The 24,901-nt window shown below is 42.9% G+C and overlaps 1 long non-coding RNA gene across 1 annotated transcript; it reads right to left on the bottom strand.

The window, feature by feature from the left end:
• Positions 1-4,353: 4,353 nt before the first annotated feature.
• On the bottom strand, positions 4,354-5,287 carry LOC125904053 (uncharacterized). Its single transcript, XR_007451370.1, has 3 exons — positions 5,067-5,287; positions 4,808-4,962; positions 4,354-4,685 (listed from the first exon to the last, which is right to left on the bottom strand). It is a non-coding gene; the product is annotated as an uncharacterized LOC125904053 (long non-coding RNA).
• Between the last annotated feature and the right edge of the window lie 19,614 nt (positions 5,288-24,901).

Here is a 24,901-nt window from a genome sequence, read left to right as displayed (position 1 = left end):
TCCAGATCCCCCAGCCCCAAGGTACAGGGAAACTAGAACTGGCCAGGTCCAACGGCCGGGGCCTGGCCAACTGTCACCATGGCCATGAAAAAGTTTCACCAGAGCCGGCTAAAACTGAAGACACACCTGTTATCAATGTAGGCAGAGCAACCGGTGAGGGATGTAGCATATATCTCCCTGTCCGTCTTAAACAGTTAGATATACAGTGTGTCATTGATACTTGACACACTGTCATGTCATGTAAAGTGTTTGAGCAACTTGGTGTGAGCAGCCCAGACAATGGCAAACGAGATGTCCTAAAAAATGCAGAACAAGGAAAAGTAATGGGGCTTGCAAAAGATTATGATGTGACCTTGGAAGTAGGCAGCAAGAGTGTAACGTGTATGTGGCCCCTATTCAGGACTCTCCTCATGGGACTTGACTTCATGTTGCAAAATGATGTCACTATCCAGAAAGGATGTAATGTTTACATAGACGGCGAGCCATTACCAAGTTACTTAGCTGGAAGAGACGTCAAGGCTTATGCTGTTTCTAGGGTGCTGGTCATAGAGCCATCCATCCTTCCTCCACAAAGTGAGTGTGACATCTGGGGAACTGTTGAAAATCCACAGCCAGGGCACACAGCTGTCCTAGAACCAACAGGACTTGCTGATGGTGTATCATCAGGCAGTGTGCTAGTGGAAATGAACCAGAGGGTACCCATCAGAGTGTGTAACCTGTCGTTTTCCAGCACTAAACTGCTCCAAGGCACTTGCCTGGGAATACTCGAAACAGAGCCCCTTCCCATGGAGCCCCCACTGTCTCAATCACCGCACCTACCTGAAAACTGTAGCGGCAGGAAATGAGCCCTGCGTCCCCTGATGTTTTGTCTGCACAGCAAGCACCAGAGAAAGACTTCTCAGATGCCCAGTCCGACCCGTCGGTGTCAGAGGGAGCTCCACTGTCACAAGAGGTACGCTATCTTAAGCCTGTATGTGTCTTAGATCTGCCTGAGCACCTGGGAGAGCTCTTCACATCGGCAAGTGAGGGATTAAATGAACAACAACAAGACGCTTTTCTACACCTGCTCTGGAGATATCAGTCTTTGCAGCGAGTGATGAAGATTTGGGCTACTTTAACACTGTCAAACATTATATCAATACAGGAGACGCCTGCCCTGTCAGACAGCCACCGCGCCGCACTCCACCTGGTTTCCAAGCTGAGGAGGAAAAACACCTCAACAAAATACTGGAGGCTGGTGTTATTGTCCCCTCAACCTCTGCATGGGCGTTTCTGGTGGTACTCGTCCAGAAAAAGGATGGTGTATCGACTACTAGAAGCTCAATGAACTGACTGTAAGGGATGCCTACCCCCTCCCCAAAATTGAGGAATGCCTGGACACCCTTAGTGGAGCCACAGTTTTCTTGACTCTTGATCTCCAAAATGGGTATTGGCAAACTGAAGTCAATGAACAGGACCGCTGCAAGACAGCCTTAATCACTAAATATGGGCTGTATGAGTATTCCAAAATGCCCTTCGGCTTATGCAACGCACCAAGCACCTTTCAGCGGGCCATGGAAGTGGTGCTGAGAGGACTACAGTGGCAGACTCTCCTCATATATCTGGATGACGGGATCGTCTTGGGCAAGAACATGGAGAATAGTCTCAACAACCTGGCCACAGTCTTTGAGCGCATGAGTCAGTTTGGGCTGAAGCTTAAACCATCCAAATGCCACCTTCTCAAGGATGAAGTGCTTTTTCTGAGCCATGTAGTGAGTGGCCAAGGCATCAGCCCCAACCCTGAGCTCATTAACAGCGTCAAGGATTGGAGCCCACCCACGAAGCTGGAAGAGTTACAAGCATTCCTGGGGCTTTGTAACTACTACCATTGCTTCGTTCCAGCATTCTCCCAGATCAGCAGGCCCCTACATGAGCTCAAGTGGGGAGTGGGTTCAAATGGGCAGAGTCTCAGCAACGAGCCTTCACTGAACTTAAGGACAGACTGACCTCGGCACCCATATTGTCTTACCCCACATCTGATGGTCAGTTTCTCTTGGACACAGATGCCTCAAACTACTGCATAGGGGCTGTGCTGGCTCAGATTCAAGAAGGGGAGGAGAAAGTCATAGCTTACAGTAGTTCACATCTCCAAAGCACACACCAGCGCTACTGTGTAACAAGAAGAGAGCTCCTCACAGTGGTAAAATTCACAAGACAGTACAGACATTATCTCCTCGGCCGCAGATTCATCCCCCGGACCGACCATAACAGTTTGACATGGCTGTTCTGCTTCAAGCATCCTGAAGGGCAGCTAGCAAGATGGCTAGAAGAACTGAGTCAGTACGATTTTCAAATCGAGCATAGAGCAGGCACACAGCATTGTAATGCAGATGCTCTTTCACGACAGACAGCTGTTTTCCCATGTAGCTGTTACAACGCTGGCAAGGACCTTTCCTCTCTGCCGTGTGGTGGATGCTCTCACTGCCGCAAATTACATGAACAGTGGGCTCGATTTGATGAGAATGTAGATGATGTCATACCTCTGGGTGTCACACAAGCAGTACGCACTGTTTCTGCTGTCTCACTCTCTGATCATGTCTCACCAGAGGATGGAGCTAACCTCAGGAGAGGAGACACACAACAGAGTCTAACTGGCTGTTGCAGCTTGAAAACAGTGAGATAGAGGAGAAACAAAGAAAGGATCCATGTCTCTCTAGATTGCACCACTGGATGGATAAGGGTGCCCTCCCAGCACAAGATGAAATTGCTATGGAAAGCCCAGCTGTTCGGAAGTACTGGCTATGTTGGCCTCAGGTAGAGCGGCACTCTGGAGTCCTGTATTACAGATGGGAAAATGGACTTGGCTCACCCCCAGTGCTGAAGCTATTAGTCCCACAGGCCCTTAAAGAACAAGTTCTGGAGTTCTGCCACTGCCCACCACAGTCAGGCCACCTTGGAGAGGGCAAGACACTTCATCGGGTGCAGCAGCAATTTTCCTGGAATGGAATGGGGGGAGACATACACCTTTATGTGAAAAAGTGCAAGGTGTGTCAAGCTTGCAAATCAGCCGGCTTACCAGGAAGAGCAACCCTACAAATGTACCAAGCTGGCGCACCCATGGACCGCCTTCACCTGAATGTGGCTGGGCCCTTCCCTCTCTCAGCTGCAGGCAACAAGTACATTCTGGTGATAATAGATCAGTTCACCCGCTGGGTAGAAGCGTACCCCATCCCAGAACAGACAACTGCGATCACAGCCAAGAAACTTGTGTATGAGTTCATCGCCAGGTTTGGCTCTCCCCTTGAAATACATACTAATCAAGGCCGAAATTTTGAGAGCAACCTGTTTGCCCAAGTTTGCCATCTGTTCAATGTCACAAAAACAAGTACAACACCTTACCACCCGTCTTCCAATGGACAAGTGGAGAGGTTTAATCGAACTCTTCTCCAGATGGTTAGGTGCTACGTGGATGACTATCAGAGAAATTGGGACGAATACTTACCTCTACTCACTGCTGCCTACAGGAGCTCCCTACATGCCTGCACTGGGTACACATCAAACATGATGATGCTGAGGCATGAAGTTTTCCAGCCACAAGATATTGCCCTTGGTGTAGCTGACGTCACAGCCTCAAGAGTACCCCCTGCTGAGCATGTTGAAAATCTACAAGAAAAGCTCAGACAAACACGTGAATTGGCAAGACAACATCTACGTTCAGCACAAATCAGACAAAAAAGACAACACGATGTGAGGGCAAGGGGAAGAACCTTCAGTGTTAGAGACTTGGTATATGTGACCAGCCATGGAAAAACCAGGAACAAGTCTCCTGAGAGGCATTTTGAGTTATTTAAAGATTCTGAAAGTGTAGTTTCTAAGCTTTCCAACAATGTCTAACACATGGAAATCTGAAAATATTTGAAGAAGTTGTGGCCATTTGAATGCAGGCACTCCTCAAACTACTTTACTGAGAAATCCAGCCTGAACGATTCTGAATTCTCAGGTGCCAGGTAACACAATGCTGCTCATTTGCATCTCATTTAGATAAGCCCTACCCCCTACTGGTCTAGCTCTCAGTGACATCTGGTATCTGTTAGCCTGCAGGGCAGAAACTATTGTAGTAGTTTGAACAGTGTAGTTAATGTTGATGTAGTGTTATTTTCCTTAAGCACTTTAGTGGACTGATCAGAATCAGAATGTACTCTATTGAAATGGAAATGCTTTTGTTACAAAAAGCCCCTGAATAAAGTTGATCACAAAAAACAAAACAAAAGCCCCTGAATAAAAATGAAAAACAAGAAAGGTAATATACTTAAGAGTTCTAATATTTAATAAAATAAAATACATTTAAGTCACTCTGTGGTGCAGTGTGGATGGATCAGTCTGTTGCTGAATGAGCTCCTGTGGCTGATCAGCACATTGTGGAGAGGGTGTGAAGGAGAGTCCAATATTTGGTGATATCACACCCGCATCCTCTTCTGCGTACTCTTCTGTGCTGTGACCCTTGGCACTGGGCATGTGATGTCTCTTGCCTCGTCAGCACAGAAAGGCCTGATTTTTTTCAAAAAGATAGGTTGCCTGTCAATGTTCAGACAGGAGGACTGTCAACAGGGGGCAGAACTCCTGGATTGTGCAGTAGCTGAAATTCGACAGGTTCTGCATCACTGTGAGTTCTAGCAAGCACCACACCTGGTCTCTTGGCATCAAAGCTGTGACAGAATATAAGCACATAACAGGATATTTAAAACATGGCTCACTGTTTTCTCATAAAACACTATCATGTCCATGAAATTATTTTTTATATACAATGTGGAAGTTTCAATATAAATACCTGAAGTGCTGATAACTCTTGATCTGTGAGAGCCTTCAGAAGTAGGGACTCAGATGCGTCTGACAGTCGAAGGTCTTGACTATCACTCTGCCATCTGCCATTCCAACAAGCTGTGGGATATTGAGGTGACTCTCAGGAGAGATGTTTTCCACTACCTGTTGACAGCAAGGACCGCAATGGAAATATTCTATTACTTTTCATGATTTTTTTAAAAATGCATGTTTTACACATTTACAGTAGTCAAATAAAATAAACTAACCTTGGCGATGTCTGCCAAAGTGTTGACTCTGATCCTCATGAATGCTTGCTTGATTAGTCCAAAGCCACAGTCAGGGGCAAATTTGGTGTGGCCAGCAATAAGGAAGTGGATGCTAAGTGTGGAGTGAAGCTTGTGTCCAACCCGCCAGGCACTGTACCAGAGCATGAAGTTGTTTTTGTTTTGCCCACTGCAGTTGTCACAATGAAGATCCACGTCTGTTTCTCCAACTCCAAAGCTGCTGAAGAAATGATGCATGTAGCTGATGACTTCATTGCTCCCCTTTCTTGACAACATGATTTCATCAATCAGGAAATTCACCTGTTTTTGCAGCCCTTCACAGGAGACACCAAAAAGGCCACATTTCCGTGGAGTCAGGAAGTACATTGGCCCAGGCTGAAGAGGGTTTGAGGGAAAGTGCAGCTGAAGAAGACAGAGAGGGAAAGGGGATTAGATCAAATGAAAGATGTTTGTGTCTATTCATAACAGTCTAATAAATCAAACACTATAAAAATTATAGAAATAAAAAAACTTTCATTCAACAAAATAACCGTGATTGCTATATTGCTGCTATTCTGCATTTGCACTTGCAACTATTTATTATTATTTATTATTGCTACTTTGCATTAGCACTTGTAACTATTTATTATTAGGCTACTTATTCTCTGTGCACTTTAATATTGTACAGTAACACTTGGCGTGTGTGTCTGCTGCAACCCAAATCGCCCTTCAAGGGACATTTAATAAAGTGAAGTGAAGTAAATAACGTGTGATAAATAATACCTGCTGTGCAAAATCAAAACTGTAATGCATCCTGATCTTCTTGCTTGCTGATGGGGAGGGTCCAAAAGACAACTGAGAGTCAGCACATGTCTTTCTGCAGGCAGCAGTCATCTCGTTGTACACAGCCCTCTCTTTTTGCACAAGGGCAAGATGATCTTGTTGCTTCTTGACCGCTTCAGACTTTCTATCATCTGGGAGGTTTGCACTTCGTCCCAGCTGCTCGTTATTGATTTGGGACTGCCAGCAGAGATCTGTACGTGGCCTGCAGCTTCTGATGTGCGGGAGGAGCTGGTTCCACAGTCCTTTGAAGCTTGATTTACAAACTGCACGCTCACCTGAAAAAACAGATATTACTTATGGTTAATTATACTTTAATTGCTAATAGTGCTTCACGTTACTTACTAAGCATTCGATTTGAAATCAGTTTTTACACATACCAAGCTCCTTAGCAGACTTTACGTAGAGACACCACACTGAGGCCTGAGACACATGGGTTGGCAGCAACTGAACATGCCAATCCCTATGCCCAGGATGTCGGCCAGGCAGCATGATGGCATTGTCTTCTGCGTAGTTTTTTATAAATTCCACAGCTCTGTTGATTTGTTGTCACCTGACTCTGGATATATTCATCCAAACTGCCCTCAGGTAGGCTAGTTGCTAAATCATTAGCATCACAGTCAATACTTTATTCATGCACCCACAGGTGTGTTATTCACCCACGGGTGTGTGATTCACACATTATTCAAGCACATCATTAGGTTGGTGTGTTATTCAAATTAATAGCAGATGCTCACATTACCCTATATAAACCTCCCATTACAGCCTAGTTTCGATGTGCAGACAGTACTGAGCTAGCTAATAACAATGTAAGGTAAAGCCATGAAAAAACATGAAAAATACATTTGTAATCCCTGAATGTGACTTCGAATGAACACTAACGTAACGTAGATAACTTCGACGTTAATGAAAACTCACCCCATAAGAAACTGAAAAGTATTCCTGCAGACTTCATTGTCTCCGATGAAATAAGTGGTTCGGGGGTGCTTTCTTTTCATCTCAGAAGTAACTACTGTACGTCTGTTCGCCTCGAGGTGTCCAGTTATTCTCATGTTCTGCCTACTCTCTTTCGGCAGCTAAAGAATCTATCCGTATGTTGTACATAAGCTCTGGAGGAGGTTTGTGGCTACACGACTGTGTCCCAAGGAGAGAATTCTCCTTTCTTCTTCCGTAGCATTTGCAGTCAAACTTACGAATCTTCTCCATTTCGCTGTCTTTATCCCCTTCAAATGTTACCGTAGATATAGCTTCTGATATCTTACGCTCCAGCTCCTCCGCTGCGAGGCCGAGGGATTCATCGTCGTCTTCATCTTCGGCTAAGGTCAGCTGTAGATTAGGGATGTTCTCCAGTGTAATGCAGTCACTTTCATCTTCTCGTTCGGGTTCAGAATCAGAAGTGAGATCGGCGTCAGCATAACCAGAAGCATCTATCTTATCGAAGAAGTACTGCCAAAGATTTGCGCTGTAACAGCCACGATTTAGCTCTTCTGCAATGCGTTTTTTTCTGGTCCATCTTCATTCAATGATGAGAACACATGCAGCTTCCAGAAGTAGCAGTTCCTTAATGCAGGAGCGGCTGGCTGCATAAGTAGCCATGTGGTTCAGCTGATTGGCCGAAAAAAGAACAAAAGCATGCGAATAGCCAAAGAAAGCCAGTATGCAAATTTACTGTTGTTATCACCGCACCCCCAACTAGGATCAGAGCATTTCCTCTAAAACAACCCAAATTCAAATACAAAGTTTATGGTTTTAAGGCCACCAATACTGTTATTTGAAACATGGAGTGGCTTCTTTATGATTTCAACTTACACATTCTGCAAAAAAAGGAAAATCACTAATTTGTTTTTAAAAAAAAAAAAAAAAAAAAAAAAAATTGATTTTTTCTTTTTTTTTCGACTTGTGCCGGGCCGACTTGTTGCTGGGTTTCTCGTGGCGGGCCACATATGTGAGAGACAGTGTGAAGAAAAAGAGCCTGAGTCCCAAACTCAAAGACCCGTGGAAAGGCCCCTCTCTGGTCACCAAGTGCATGGGTCCAGTTTTGTATCAGGTTAGAGACCAGAAGAACACAAAAGTGCTCCATCACGACCGATTGCTTCCCTATACATCAGATGTAGTGCCTGGATGGATAAAGAGAATAAGACACTCCCTTTTGGAAAGAAATACTGAGGAGGAAGGAAACCCACCACCCTTAACCCCAGTCTCTGTGGATCCAGAGGAACATGAACTTCCCATCCAAGACGCAGCTCTTACTCATACAGATGGTAACAGTGACGCACCTGGAGGTGAACCACCTGCCCCTAGTAAGCAGGGGTGCTCCAAAGTGGCTGCAAGACGCCGGAGACAATGGGCCAAAATGAGGATCCATCAAGCACAGGAACTCAGCTGCAGTTCCGACAGAGAAACTGCAAAACAGGCCCCAACTACCAGAGCAGGTCGGACCATAAACAGACCTGCCCGCTACCTAGACCCCTGACAGTGATGGACAATTCTGAACTTGGACTGTTGATTTTAATTAATAGACATTAAGTTAGTCTGTTGTTGAGATTTGTTCTGACATTGAGATTTAGTCATTTATTTACTTCCCTTGTATAGTTCTAGTGATGGCTAGTCATAAGTAATAAAGTCCAAGTTTAATGGAAATTTAAAAATAATCTACATGCTTGTTTTATAATGTTAATGTTTTGTTTAAAATGCTGAAGGGACTCAGCATTCTGGGGGGGGGCCTTTTGTTGAGCAGCAATGCAGTTCCTAGTACGTCAGTGTTTACAATGATGTGATAGGCTCCCCGGTGCAGTGATATGGTGTAAAAGAATAAGAGTTAGCCTGTGTGTGAGAGAGTTGTCTGTTGTCTGCTGTCTGCCATACTGCATAGATGTAGAGTTGAGCCCTACTCTGTTTGTGCCTGGGAGACACCAAAGACAGCCTGCCTTGGCCTGAAACGCTAAGAAAGATTGTACAAAGTCAAACACCGCGTTGGAGAGTGTTGCACCTGCCTTGAAGAAGTGCTCAGTAAACCGTTGAACTGAATTCCCTTGTTGTGACAATTCTTCCCCGCTTCCACTGATGATAAAGAGTTTTAAGATCACAACAATATGCTGGATGATGTTGCTATGAGGCGCAGCCTTTGAGTCAATATCGGCACTATTCGCTCCGTGTTGAAGTTATGCTGTGCTGTGTCCGCTGTTGTATGGGATGCTAATGCGAGCAGCCGCTGTCCTTTGAAGTGCGCCATTGCTGTGTGTGCTTATTGTCCTCTGGAAACAAGTGTTGCAAAAAGACAATATGTCGACCAGACATGATGATGGTGTTGATATTGTTTCAAATGTGCTTGAAGAAAATGGCGAAAGCAAGCCAGTGGAACAAAAGGAAAAAAGAGTGCCCAAACTAATGGAAAAGGGTCTTGAAGCAAAGATTGCGCAAATGATAAATAATAGAAGTGCTAAATTAAAGCAGCTGACAACGAAAAAGAATCAAATTGAGTCACTTATGGTGGAGTATGATAATTTTGTGACTATTCAACAGATGTATCATTCTTAAAGAACTTCTTGAAGACTTCAGAAAAATGCAATATTTCATGTATGAAATGCTTCTTGAAAATAAAAGAGAAAAAGATCACAGAGTGGTATTTACCAAAGGTTGCTAATTTCCACAAATGTACAAATACAGTTAAGAAATGGATGGAAGATGCATCAATATATGCACATGAACCTCAAGCAGCAGAAAAAACAGATGAGCGCATTTCTGTCTCTGTTGGGATAATGAGCAAGGTTGCTCAGAGCAGTGTGCGAAGCAGATCATCTACAGCCTCCTTATCCAGATGAAAGGCTGAAGCTGAAAGAGCTGCATTGTTGGTGCAAGCTGATAGTCTTAAGAAGAAACTTCTTCTTGAGAAAGAAGAAGCTGAGATGTTGCAAAAGAGTGCAGAATTAAAGGCAAAAAGGAAATGCTGACTACTGAAACCCAACTTGCTGCTGCAGATGCAAAAATTAAAGTATATGATGAGATGGATGGAAGGAGCAGCATCTATTCAAAGAAGAAGGATATACTAAATGCCACTAGCCCATATACAATTCCAGTGCCAAATGTGGCCAGCAGCTACAAGCTAAACCCTCCAAGACTAAGCTAAGAACCAATAACCAACAACGAGCATGCTCATAACTCAAATACAGATGCTGATCTCTTCAAAAGCAAAATGAAATTACAGAAATGCTGGTTGAAGAACAGCGGCTTTAAACTCTACCCCCAAAAGAGATTCCTGTTTTTAAAGGCAACCCTCTGCAATATATAAACTTTATTCGCACCTTTGAGCATTGCATTGAAGATCAGACAAATAATGATTATGACAGATTGTTTTTCCTGGAGTAGTATACTGAAGGGCAACCAAAGGTACTGGTGAGAAGTTGCCTACACATGGAACCAAAAAGAGGATACATCAAAGCAAAACAACTGTTACAACAGCACTTTGGAAATGACATCTTCATTGCTTCAGCATATCAGGAAATGGCTTTAAATTGGTCTCCCCTCAAATCAGAAGACAGATCAGCACTGAAGAAATATGCATCGTACGTATATGCACAGCTGTGCTGTTGCCATGACTAACATTGAAGCCTTAAATAACATGAATAACCCATCTCACATGTGTAACCTTGTTTCAAAGCCTCCCTTTAAGCTGAGAGAACGATGGAGAAGTGTCGCTTACGAGCATTATGAGCGCACTAAGGAAAGAGTTCATTCAACTGGTTAATTTCATTGAAAGACAAGCAAACATGGCATGTGATCCACTATTTGGAAACATTCAAGATGTAACACCAAAGGAAGACAAGAAAAAAGTTCCCAAGATGAAACCTGGCCCAACACACAAGAGTAGCTTCACTACAGCTACAAAGGAGGAAACGATTCTAAACCCAACACCTGTCACAGCACGAAACAAAACATGTCTGTAGTGCAAAAAAGACCATGCAACTGAAATCTGTGAAGAACTGAACAGCAAGAAGTGTGAAGAGAAAGTTGAATTCTTCAAAGCCAATGGAATCTGTTTTGGAGGTGTGAACAAAGGTCATTTAAGCAAAGACTGTAGAAAAAGACTGAGTTGCAAAATCTGCTCATTGCAACACTCCACCATGTTGCACATTGAAAGAATGAAAACGGAAGAAAAGAAAGAAGACGCAAGTGCAGACAAAACAACATCAGTGAACAGCTCACTTGTGTCTTTGGAAAAACCTGTTCATAATGGGGCCGGTGATAACCAGACATTAGCCATTGTACCCGTGCAAGTCAAACAGCAATAAAAGTGTCCAGACGTACGCCTTTTTGGATCCAGGTGGTACTGCGACATTTTGCACTACAGCTCTCCAAAGACAACTGAATGTTGAAGGAAAGAAAACTAGAATATTATTGAGAACCCTTGGACAAGAAAAAGTTGTGAATGTAGAGAGAATCTCTGGCTTTGAAGTGTCAAATTTAAAAGGAGATGACTTCATCACGCTGCCAGCAGTATACACCTAGGATGAGATACCTGTCTCGAAGGAGCAAATTCCCACATCAGAAGCATTGAAGGAATGGGATAACCTAAAGGAGGTTGAACTGCCCCATATTGATGCTACAATTGGACTTCTGATCGGAACGAATGCACCTAAGACCATGGAACCATGGAAGGTAATTAACAGTAAAAATAACGGTCCTTATGCTGTTAAAACCAGACTAGGATGGGTGGTCAATGGACTTTTGAATAGCTCCAGTGGTTCTGAAGGTCAGTTACAACAGGTTCACAGTCATCGGATATCTGTTGTGAATTTGGATGATCTTGTGAAACAGAATTTCAATCATGATTTCCCCAAAAAGATGTAAGACGACAAGGCTGAAATGTCCATGGAAGACAAACGATTCATGCACATCATGTCTTCCTCTGTCAAATTAAGAGATGGACATTACCAACTGAAACTCCCATTCAAAAAAGCTGATATCTTGATGCTAAACAACCGTGACTTAGCAGAACATCGAGCTATAAGCTTAAAAAGAAAGTTCCTGAAAGATTCCAGCTTCACCAGGAGTACCAACAGGTCATCAAAAAGGGGCATGCAGAAATGGTGCCACAGGATCAGCTAAAACAAGAGGAAGGTAAAATATGGTATTTGCCTCACCACAGAGTACGACATCCAAAGAAGCACAAGCTACGTGTTGTATTTGATTGCTCTTGTAGCAAGTACACAGGCTAAATTATGGTGATATGGTATGATTATTATTATATTAGTATTAAGCTAGCTTTTGGGCCTAGGTCTACAGAAGACAGGTTCGATTCTTAGAGGTAGTGGTATAATAAAACACAACAAACAGCACTTCAGATGCGGTTGGTACCATATATTAATGCGTGACAATACATACAGTGACCCCAATATTTACAGTCTGCAGAGTACATGAATTAAATAGAAAAGTGCACTTGACACGTCTGATGCATCAACAACATTCAAATCAAAACCAGTCTCAGTTGTAGCCAATATGGCAGCAGTTCCCCACACGATGTTGCGTATCACAAAGGCACAGAGTTCATAGAGGATGAGGCGCTCAAAACAGTCCAGCTTGTGCGCCGCAAAGGTAGAGTCCAATATGTCAACTGTCCATGGGCTAGAAGCCTCAAAGTGCAAGTGCGTGTGTTTGTGTGGGTGTAAGAGAAGGTGAGGGGGGAACAAGGCTGCCAGAGCCTCCTACCAGACCAGGAGAGCTCTTAACTGGGACTGCTCGGCTCCAAGCCAGTGTCTTAGCTCGCCATCGATTCGATTCTGCGTCCGTACAAGCACCTGGCCTGTATAATGTAAACAGGACCATATTTCAAGAAAACATTTCACTAACTAGTTATATTCAGTGTACACCATAATTAATACATAATTCAATACTTCATGAGCAACAATAGAATAACCATCTCTCAAAGTGCATTTGGTTTAAACACCTTAACATCAATCCACTTCATAAATAAGCATGACAAATCTTCCCAAATTAGTGTCACTCATTTCTTAAATAACATGTCAACATTCACAAAATTATTCACAAATCAAAGTAAACATTCTATAATTGTGCTGTAGTGGCACATCAATCTCATGACACTCATTACTATGGATTCAAAAGCCAGCATTAGCATTTAGAAGCTAGGTGTGCCGTAGCCAGTCCATATAAATGCATTGACATGTGCTAATGCTAACGCTAACGCTAACGCTAACAACAAATAGGCAGACTCACCAATTCCAGAATATATCCGACACGCCACACGACCAACTTATCCCTCCCCGATGCTGGTTGATGTCTAAAAGGGTTGAATGATGTAACGGCGGCATTTAGAATGATATAACCAAGAATTTATGAGTGAAAATAGTATTTGTTTGTAGCGACCGACCTGTAGCAGCTGCTCCGCATGCTTCCCCTCACCTTCTGAATGAGAGACGGAGCAGACAGCTTGTAACAGGCGCTACGAGCGACGCGATTGGACAGCCGCGGCCTCCCAGGTACGTACGTGACGACGCAACACTACGTGACCGGAACTTACGCACTCATATGGCGGACTTTGTTATATTAATAATGAACATAACATAACATAAAATAACCATTAAATAACAGACGTCCTCCTTGGATTAAATAGATTTTCATCCCAGTTACACTCTGCAAAGTTCCAAGGCATCTCACTGAACGAAGAACTAATCCAAGGACCAAACCTCACAAACACATTACTGGGAGTCCTCATTCGTTTTCGTCAGGACCCACTTGCAGTAATGTCTGTCATAGACGGAATGTATCATCAAGTCAGAGTAAGCACAGAGGACTCAAACTTCCTTCGGTTCCTGTGGTGGCCTAACGGCAATATTGAACAGAATTTGTCCGAATACAGGATGGCAGTGTATCTTTTTGGTGCGACATCTTCAGCAAGCTGTGCCAGCTACGCCCTGAAAACAACTGCGGAAGATAACCGTGAGCAGTACTCAGAAGAAACTGTGGACACAGTCCTGAATAACTTTTATGTGGATGACTGCTTAAAGTCGGTACCAACCGAAACTCAAGCCATAAACCTGTATGAAGAGGTAACATCTCAGTGCGCAAGGAGGTTTTCGAATAACAAAGTGGATTAGTAACAGTAGAGCAGTGTTGACACATATACCCGAGGAAGAGCGTGCCAAGGAGGTAAAGGACCTTGATTTGGACGGAGAATGTTTACCTGTTGAAAGAGCCCTTGGAGTTGAATGGAGCATAGAGGATAACTCATTGAGATTTCATGTAACTTTGAAATCTCAGGCCTTCTCAAGAAGAGGAATTCTCTCCATTGTGTCTTCTGTGTATGATCCCATAGGATTTCTTGCTCCGTTCACCTTCACAGCAAAGTACATCTTGCAAGAACTTTGCAAACTGAACTGTGGAAGGGATGACATAATTCCAGATGCACATCATCTGAAGTGGCAGCGATGGCTCACTGGATTGCAACAAATGGAAAGCTACAAAATCAAGAGACGCATCAAACCAAAAAATTTCAGGGAAATCACATCTGCCCAACTTCACAACTTCTGTGATGCAAGTGAGACAAGTTACGGTGTTGTAGCCTATTTACGACTGACTGATATGGAAAACGACGTTCACACAACATTTCTCTTTGGAAAAGCAAGAGTGGCACCCTTGAAGAAGCTGACAATTCCAAGACTGGAGTTGACAGCTGCTATGTTAGCAGTCAAAATTGCTACAATGTTAAAGGCAGAACTACAAATCCCACTACTGAAGTCAGTGTTTTGGACAGACAGTACTTCCGTCTTAAAATACATCAAAAATGACACAAAAAGATTCCAGACGTTTGTTGCAAACCGTATTGGAGTCGTCAGAGAGACAACTGATACTGGTCAGTGGAGACACATCAACACCAAAGCTAATCCAGCGGACTGTGCCTCCCGTGGTATGACAGCTGAGGCCTTCCTGAAAGATGATGCATGGATAGCACAAAGCTTTGCAGAAGAAATTCTGACTTTGAAAAATGAAAGTAAGAGCGTCAAAAGACAAAGCTCAATTTTTAAACTTGATCCTAAGTTGGATCAAGGAAAACTGAGAGTTGGTGGGAGGGTAAGTAAACTGGCTATGCCTGAAGAAACAAAGCATCAGGCCATCCTTACAAAAAAACACCATGTGTTAAGACTCATTCTTGAGCATATTCACAAGCAAATAGGACATAGTGGTAGGAACCACATGTTAGCAATTTTGCGACAGAAATATTGGATCCCCTGTGCCAATGCACTATCCAGAAAAATAATCAATGACTGTGTAACATGCAGAAGCCTGCGTGGTACTGTTGTTGAGCAGAAAATGGCAGACTTGCCAAAAGACAGGATCACTCCAGTTTTTCCTCCATTTACTAAAGTTGGAGTTGACTATTTTGGCTCCTTTGAAGTTAAACAAGGTGGGAACACAGTGAAAAGGTACGGAGTCATTTTCACTTGTTTGGCCAGCCATGCAGTACACCTGGAGTTGGCCCATTCTCTTGACAGATTCATGCATTAATGCACTACGACATTTCATCTGTAGACGAGGACAAGTGGACAAATTAAGATCGGATAATGGGACGAATTTTATCTCTGCTGAGAGAGAATTGAGAGAGGCACTTAAAACCTGGAATCAAGACAAAATCAGCCAGATCATGCAACAGAAAGGTGTGAAATAAACATTTAATCCCCCTGCCGCTGCTCATCATGGAGGCGTGTGGGAGAGGTCGATTAGAATGCTGAAAACGATTTTGCTTTCCGTCACAAAACAACAAACATTGGATGATCAAAGTCTTCTCACTGTCATGTGTGAGGTTGAAGCAATCCTTAATAGCCGTCCCTTAACCACTGTGTCAGATGATCCAAATGATTTGGAACCGTTGACCCCAAACCATCTGCTGTTGTTTAAGGTGCAACCAACACTACCCCCCAGGAATCTTTAAACCAGAGGACATGTATGTCAGGCAGCGTTGGCGCCAGATACAGTACATTTCAGATCTGTTCTGGTCCAGATGAGTAAAGGAATACCTTCCGCTCATGCAGATGCGTCAGAAATGGAACAGGAACAGAAGAAACTTTGTACAGGGGGACACTGTATTGATAGCAGATGCCAACTCTCCAAGAGGATCATGGGTAACTGCTCGAGTTGTTGACACTAACCCTGACTGAAGAGGAGTGGTGAGGAGTGTGAAGCTTCAAACATGGACCAACTTCATAGAAAGACCGCTTGTAAAGACCGCTTGTAAATGATGTGTGTATAGAGCCTTTTGCTTCACGTTATATATTTTTCATTCACTGATACTTGAGCTTTTTTGTAGGCTAGAATACCTTGATAAGTGCTATTTTTGATGCATGCATGCATATGTATCTTTTTTGTTTGTTGACAGGGTGCACTCACACACACACACACACAGACTCATTCACCCCACGTACTCATTCATTCATCTATAAAACCCGGACCTTCAAGCAAGTACTCAACCAATATAAACAAATCTGGACATTTAAATGAAGCGTGTTGAAGACTGTGCCTTTTAGGCACCCCTTAAATGAAAGTCAAGACAACATTCAACAATGTTATCAAAGCTCGCCCCTCCCCCCCTTGTCCTCTGTGACTCTGTCATGAACGAGCGATAGCTGCTAGTTACCCTGGATTTACACACCTGTTCAAGGGATAGTTCACACAACATGAAAATTCACCCATTATCTACTCACCCTCATGCCGATGGAGGATCAGGTGAAGTTTTAGAGTCCTCACAACACTTGCGGAGATCCAAGGGTAGAGGAGGTAGCAACAAAACTCCACCTAATGGAGGCATATGGCGCCCCAGATTCAAACGTTGAAGTGACAAAAATCGATGCCTGTAGTTGGGCCAGATGGCTCCCGACCTTGTCCTTCTTATTTCTTCCCAAATGTCTTCTGTTGTCTACTCTGTGTCTTAGGTTCGGCTGGCAGGTATGTAGGAAATCACTGGAGATAGGCAGAATCTGGTGCAATCGAGTTTATTGTGTTCACAGGCAATAACACAGACAAACTCATGAGTCAGGCTCCGGAGGATGACTGAAAAATTGCTTTCACTATTCTGGTTTATATGCTGGTGGAGGTCGAAGAGATCTCCGCCTATTTCTATTGTCCTTCCCCTTTCAAACCATATCTACTGGTGGCAGGTTTCCTCTCTCTGTTCCGGCTCAACTATAATCTGCCACCAGTAACTCCGGAGCTGCTCTCGCTTTATTTTTTTAAAAACATGTGAACCTGAGGGACTCTCATGCTACAGTCCCTCGTGCTTCCGTACAAGGTGATTTATTACACATATACTGGGTAATACAATCATTTGAGTGTGTGTGTGTGTGTTCTTTCCCATGTCACATGAACCCTTTTGGTGCAGCAGGCAATAAATCAAGTGGGTGTGCTCCCTTCATCATACAGTGCATAGTATTGTGTTCAAGCTTACACACGAGCTATTCTTAGTTCTAAACATCATGAGAATGCATTGTATTCTAACACAATATATGGAATGTCTAACAGTTCCCTGAAAGTCCAAAACAGCATATGAGGAAGTCTGCTATGTGTTCACAATAGTTCTGAGGAGGTCCATTGTTAGTTCACAGCTGAGATGTCACTGAGAGTTCACGTCTATTTCTATCTATTACCCTTAAATGCAGTATCTACTTTTTATAACAGTCTAAGTTTCTACTTTGTGTAATAGTCTACACGCAAACATGATTATACAACTGATTGTTTTAGACCGGATAAAATATAAGCCGGATAAAATTACACTACAACGTCCAAAAACACATAATTGAAACCACAAAATATCTCCATACTGCTCATCCGTAGTGATCCAAGTGTCCTGAAGCCCCGACATAAAAAGTAGTTTGGAAAAACGTAATTTGAACTCTGTTTTTAACCTCATTCAGAGCTCTACGATGCAAGCGTTTTACTCGCATTTGCGACTAAAAATAGTTTTGTGTGAGCAAAAGAAACCATTCAGGAGCACAATGTCCAAGTATAGATTTCAACTAGCAGCAGAAACGAAAGGTGAATCCTGCCAGTTGTGGGTTGAACGGGGGTCACAGACAGGAATATGGCGTAGCACTACGGCCACTGCAAGATAATGGTTTACCAGCGACCGAGAAGCCTGGCTCCAGGTCCATTAATTTCCTCTTCGTTGGTGTAATGACTGCCCAGAAGTACCTGAACAGCCAAGCCGTGGCGGCACACAGGTATGTGACGTGTCAGAGGAGAAACGAGTCGTTCACATTTCTCTCTTTGTGGCAGGTAACGATCCACAAACCTCACCGCACTGAAAGGACTGTTCTTAAGTTATGAGAGGAGGAGGGCGGCTGTTGATTTTTATTTTATTTATTTATTTTATTTTGATCCCCCCTGTAGCCACAAATATTTTTCCTTGAGCTTTTCAAAATGACTGGTGGAAAATGCATGACCCTTCACCTTGAAATAGATTTTTAAAATTTAGCTGAGTTCATCCTGTGAGCTAAGCGTGTAAGGCGACCCAACTACAAAAGCCAGTGGACTAAAGATATCCTTTGTGTCGAATGGTAGAGCAGTAGGCCACTGTAGCCCTGTGTGTGTGTGCTGGGCCCTTACCACACACATGATGTAGGAGAAGTAGCCTTTGTATTTTGTTGTTTTCCTATTAAATGTGTTATTTAAAATTTTCACTGCGCTCCTAAATTCTTTCTGTGCTCCTAAATTTTTTCAATTAGGAGCACATGTGCTCCTACTGAAAAAGGTTAGTGTAGAGCCCTGTTTGAACTCTGTTTTTAGCCTCATTGTAGTCTGTAGCTCTAACTGCCTCTCTGGGCACCGCAGTCACGTGTGCGCACTTGCGCGAGACCATGATACATGGGCACCGCATTACAGGTAACAGGTTGGACCTGCCCCATTTGGTCATGTATCATGATGTAACTTGGACCCAACAAGGGCTTGAGTTAAGTTATATGCAGCTGATGGACAGAGCATTGATCTGTTTGGAGACCATTAACAAGGAAAACAAACACGCACATTTAGATAAAAAACATCAGTCAACATCACATAATGTGTGTTTCTTTTTAATGTGGTGGAGGGATTTTTCAGTCAAAGTTGAAACAACACAGATATGACTGGTTATAGTGTATTTGCCGTGCACCCCTAGTGACTTTAAAAGAAGTGGCACCAAAGTCTGGCTTCAGTGCAAAACTGGAACGCTGTAACACACATCATGAGCTTTCCTTCTTTTATAATTTCCTTAGAGGAACACAGGAAAGGACCATTAATGTATGTAAGAAAGAACACTGTTTAAAGCGGCATTGATTTTCTTTCTTTCAGGGCTTCAAAATAAGTTGGAGTTAACACTAACGGAGAAATGTCAAGCAGTCACCGATCTTGATACAGTAAGAGAGCACCTAAGGGAAACCAGGGAAGAAGTAAGTTTAGGATTTCATTTGTTCTGCCACTTAGATTCCATACGCAATACATTTTGCTTGTATGTCAACAGCAAAGCCACCAAACTGTTGAAAACTTGTTACACTAAGAGAGGGCCTCTTATCTTCCTTTGTGGCCTGTTTTTATTCCTGCAAATTAACCCAGCTGGGTCAGTTGTTCACATAATCCTTCTTTTTTTATGAAGACAGCAGCCAATTTCAGATTGATTACAATTATTACTAGTAAAAGCAACATTTCTATAATGATTTCAGCCTTGCATAGGCTGACCAAACATCCTCTTTTGCCCAGACATGTCCACTTTTCATGTCCCGTCCGGGGGGTTTTTATAAATTGATGATAATGTCCGGTTTTCCGTGTGTGTGTGTGTGTGTGTGTGTGTGTGTGTGTGTTAGAGTGCGGCACGGGCCGCATATCTCTGTCCGAACCCGAACCGAGCCTGACATTATTTAATGACTAAAGCACTGAGTTTGTGTCATAGTTGTTGTGGTTACAGGCTATTTAACAGGCCGGGTGTGCGCCGTGGGTGCTCTGCGGAGAGGGAGACCTCCGTGTTTGAGACGGGAGCGGGAGGCGGGAGGTCCGACGCTTCCAGTGAAGGGAGAGGGAGAAATATAACAAAATAAGATAAAATAGAAGACACCTGTCTCCCACTTTTATTTTATTTTCAGCGTTTAATCAAGGCAAAGGCTGGCAGCGGGATGTCCGAGACTTCCAGCGAGGGGAGAAGTAGAAACAAACAAACAGCCAATGTGTGTGTGTGTGTGTGTGTGTGTGTGTTATGTTCAGGTGTTGTCACGTAAATAACAGTGCCCAAGCAATAAACAGGACAGACAATAGGATTTTACTTATTTTTACACTACATTTTCACTGAAAGCTGACCGAATCCAACCCGAGCCCGAGTACAATTTATAGCCTACATTTTTGACCAAACCCGGCCCGACCCGTCGGGACCCGTCGGGCTCGGATCGGGTAGCCACACTCTAGTGTGTGTATGTGTCCCCTATAGGGGCCTATCTGAATTTCTGTCTTTGAGAGATATTGTTTTCTAATATAACTGAATTTTCTATCCATACATATAAACTTTAAATGTATTATAATTATAAGGCATCTTTGAGTAAACTGCCAGTATCATTTAAGTAGGCTATCTCGTGGCCGGGCCGACAAGGCGACAAGGTGACATTTGTCTGCAGTGAAGTTCTCGTGTCAACAGTGAATTAAGCACCTATTTTCCTTAAGCTAGCAGAATCTGGCTCTGTTTATGTAAGTGTTGTTACAACACAGGCAGTAATAGACAAATGATGTGTTGTTAGCTTTGGAGGAATTAATCAGCACTAAGCCTTGCAGCTATACCAGCTAATAACAGGACACAGCATATACTGAATGGCAATGATTGCCAATTACCAAGAAGAAAATTGGGCCTACCTGAACCTTGGTGAACTCCTCTCCCATGGTGGCGCTTTACTCATTTCCTGCACTGTGTACGTACTCCAGCTATGTGGTTGGCTGGTTTGGTGTCCTCTTGCATTGCACTGCTTTCAGTTAGGGCTGGGTGATATGGCTTAAAAATAATTTCACAATATTTTTAGGCTAACAATATATATTGGGATTTTTGGAAGTACTGTAGGTTACTAAAATACCTAATTATAAAGTCAACTACAGTTACAATTTAGTTAAATAAAGTAGCTACTTCCTTAATAAAGTTGAATAAGATACTGCCAGGGGCGGCACGGTGGTGTGGTGGTTAGCACTCTCGCCTCACAGCAAGAGGGTTGCCGGTTCGATCCCGGGTGTGGGAGCCCTTCTGTGTGGAGTTTGCATGTTCTCCCCGTGTCAGCGTGGGTTCTCTCCGGGCACTCCGGCTTCCTCCCACAGTCCAAAGACATGCAGATTGGGGACTAGGTTAATTGGAGACTCTAAATTGTCCATAGGTGTGAATGTGAGCGTGAATGGTTGTTTGTCTCTATGTGTCAGCCCTGCGATAGTCTGGCGACCTGTCCAGGGTGTACCCTGCCTCTCACCCGATGTAGCTGGGATAGGCTCCAGCCCCCTCACGACCCTCAAGAGGATGAAGCGGTTAGAAGATGAATGAATGAATGAAGATACTGCCATAATAATGTTATAATAATAAAGTTATAATTATATATTATTATTAATTATTATAATGTTATAATGAAGTTAAATAAAATACTGTTATAATAGGTTGATGATATTGTTATAATTAAATAAATTAAAGTGGAACCACTGGCTGCTGTGCCTTTAAATGTGAGGATTTAGTCACTGTGAGCTGAAAGAACCAACAGCTCTCCAGTTCATATATGAACCTGGGGGGACAGAGCTTTCTCTGTTGCTGCCCCCACCCTCTGGAACTCCCACAACACATCCGTGGCTGCACAGATCTCACCTCCTTTAAGACTCAACTCAAAACATACCTGTTCCACTCTGCATTTAACTTGTAAATTTGATCCCACCTATTTTATTCTTGTTCTTCCCTTTCACTCTTGCTGTTATTTGATATGTAATTTATACTGCACTTAACTTTGTAATTTCAGCACTCTATTTTGGCTATAACTTTGCACTCTTGCCTGTAATTTTTTGCACTTTTTGTCTGCCTGTAAAGTGTCTTTGGGTTTTTGAAAAGCGCTCTATAAATAAAATGTATTATTATTATTATTATTATGATTATAATCTAATTTATATCAGTCAATACTAGTTATTGATCTGGTACTAAAGGTGGGGCAGTGAATACTGCAGTCCTTTGATTGGTCAGTAGCAGATGGTCACTCTGCTCAGGGCTGAGTTGTGGCTGGTTTTGAGGCAGAAACCACTGTTCATACCGTGGAGAGTTTTATTAGCAGACTGTTACTGTAAAATGAACTGATGTTTTGCTGCCTCTTGCAGCAGCTGAGTCGGAGAAAAAAATAACTTAATTCACTAGGCCGACTCCTCCTGTCTACGTATCTGTTCCACAACCAGCTTTCTTTTATCTTTGGGACCTGCTTTATTCCATACCAGTTTGCCTGAGCCAAGCCCCAGGCCTCCCGGGTCAAACTGAACATTACCTACAATCTCTGCATGCCTAAGAGCTAACTCTGCCTCCTGAACTGCCGATCTTGGGTTCCATTTCCTCCCTTTGGAACCACACTCCTAACTACCATGTCCTTACTCCTGCATAACAAGAGCTCTGTCCTGACCTTGGTACATTTAAATTCCTCTGTTAAACTCGATACTGGCAGCTGAAGTATCCCTTTTCCATACAATGCAACACTACTTAGACACCTAGGACCGCCCAACCACTTCCTAATATAGGAGCTAACCAATTTTTCCACTCTCTCCACAACGGGTATTGGAATTTCATGAAATTGACAGTGGCCACATTAACCTAGGGTATAGCCCAAACTGCAAACACCACAACTTCAACTTTCCTGGAAGTTCTGATTTTTCTATTCTATCAAATTCGTCAGCCACATTCTTTCTAAATGCTGATCATGACCTTGGTCTAATTTTCTTACAGCAGGGTGTAACTGATTGTTGATATAGTGTTGCACTGTTTTGGTAAATTGCATGAAAGCTGCAGTGTGGAAATCTTTGTCCAGTGTCTCAGTTTGCTGTGGAGGAATACAAGGCCTTACATGATGCCATGAACCTTGAGAGGCATCTGAGGACTGAGGCAAAAAACTTTGCCAGAGCAGTGAGTTTTTTACGGTAGCCCTCCATGTTCCTCTCTTATTCTGTATATGATGATTTCAGTCATACTGTTTGGTCCCTTGCAACAATGTGCTGTGACTATCTTCCATAGGAAAATCCATTTTTCTTGTGCTCTTTTCTTCAGATGGTGGTCAAGCAAAAGAAGCTGAAGAGACAAAGTGAGATCCTGATGCAGAGCTCTTCACCAAGTCAAGCTCTACAGGAAGCCCTCAGCCAGGTCACCAGACTGACCCAGGATCTGGAGACACAGGGGCTGGAGCACCAGAAACAGGTCCGTGGACACAACTTATGCACAAACTAGAGTAATTTATAGATGTAAGGTCACACGTAGTTTTGCTTCAAGAGACATCCACATTTGTCTCTGCATAAAAAAACTCATAAGCTCTTAGTATTTTCAGGACTTTTCTTCTTGTTGTTTGAAGTACATTCTCAATGTGCAGTTCAAAGAGGCAACAGATAGCATCTTTTCCTAAATATATCATTATGAAAATAATGTGGGTTGCACAGGGTAGTGGCCACAGTAAAATCAGACTATCAGCATTTACATATGTTACTTCGTGGCTTTGCAATCTTTGCAATAAGCTTCTGCCACTGGAGCCAAAATTTCACGGAAAAATCTGCTTTACGGCAGGAAACGCAGCATGTATTGCAAAATTGGTCAGTCAGCCAATCAGGGACTGGAGAGGGTCCTTATGAGGAGTTGGGCATGAGATAGTTGAGTCACAAGCACAATAGCAGACAGACAAAGTTTGGAGACAAGTGAAAAATGGCCTAGCAAAAGAAAACGAGCTCCTCTGTCTGAGGAGGCAGAAAAGAGCAACAAGGAGAGTGATAAAGAAGAGGAAAAACAAGAGTAAACCTCAGTCAGACGTTCAAGAGATGGAGGGAGCTCTGTGACCAAAGAGGCTTCAAAACCGATGTCCAGCTAGCTTTCTTTCTAATGGATCAGTAAGTAACATGGCTAAATGTTCGCTAGATGAGAGAGGACTGTACTGTACTGGCTGCTAGTTAATTCCTAGCTGGCCAGCATCGCAAATCGCCACAACCAGGGACCGGGTAGTGAGTGTTGGTCAGCTGACATCCTCGATGCCATTCTACGGCAGCCCTCGGACAGTGATACCCCCCTCCCTTCCTTCTGTTCTCTTCTCACGGAGTCAGCTATTGACAGATGTAACCCCTTCCTAACACTGGAAGTATGATATTGATCTGGGCTACAATTTCAAATTTACTGAACAGGATCCTGAGTGCTTAGCGGTTGATGTTGAATTGGCTAAATCCCCTTTTTCCAGTAGATGTTATCTTCACAGGCGTATGTATCTAAAAGGTAATAATAGCGCGGTGCCTCCACTGTGGAACTATTTAACTCAAACTCTATGAGCTACACTTATAATTCCCCAGAAACAATGTTAAATATCACAAATGTGAATAAACCTTAGAAGATAAAATGCTCAGGACAACACTGGTAAAATGTACAACATGAATTAATTTATTTTCTTTTATCTTGGTATCTTTTCTGTATGCTTGTAACCAAAATATTATTTCTCTCCTCTGATCCTTGTCCAGACATAAATGTTATCTAATGTTGACCACAATAAACTCAAAATAAGTACCAATGTACCAAAAACCCTTAAATTGTGAAATAGGATCAAATAAAATTTCACGCAAGTGTCCTTTAACCTTTTAAAAGTAAATACCAAACTCAGGTAGTTGACCTTTAACTTTTTAGCTTAAATTGAAAATCTCACATACGTGTCCTTTAAACTCAAAGTTTGTCTTGTAAATAAAATAGAAACACTTTTATCTCTTAAAATAAATATGTTACCTTATTTTTTTTTGTTTTTATCCTA

Source organism: Epinephelus fuscoguttatus, linkage group LG16 (genome assembly GCF_011397635.1).
Source record: "Epinephelus fuscoguttatus linkage group LG16, E.fuscoguttatus.final_Chr_v1".
NCBI lineage: Eukaryota > Metazoa > Chordata > Actinopteri > Perciformes > Serranidae > Epinephelus > Epinephelus fuscoguttatus.
Note: the sequence above shows the minus strand (reverse complement) of the source record. Positions and strands in the feature narration are given on the sequence as shown.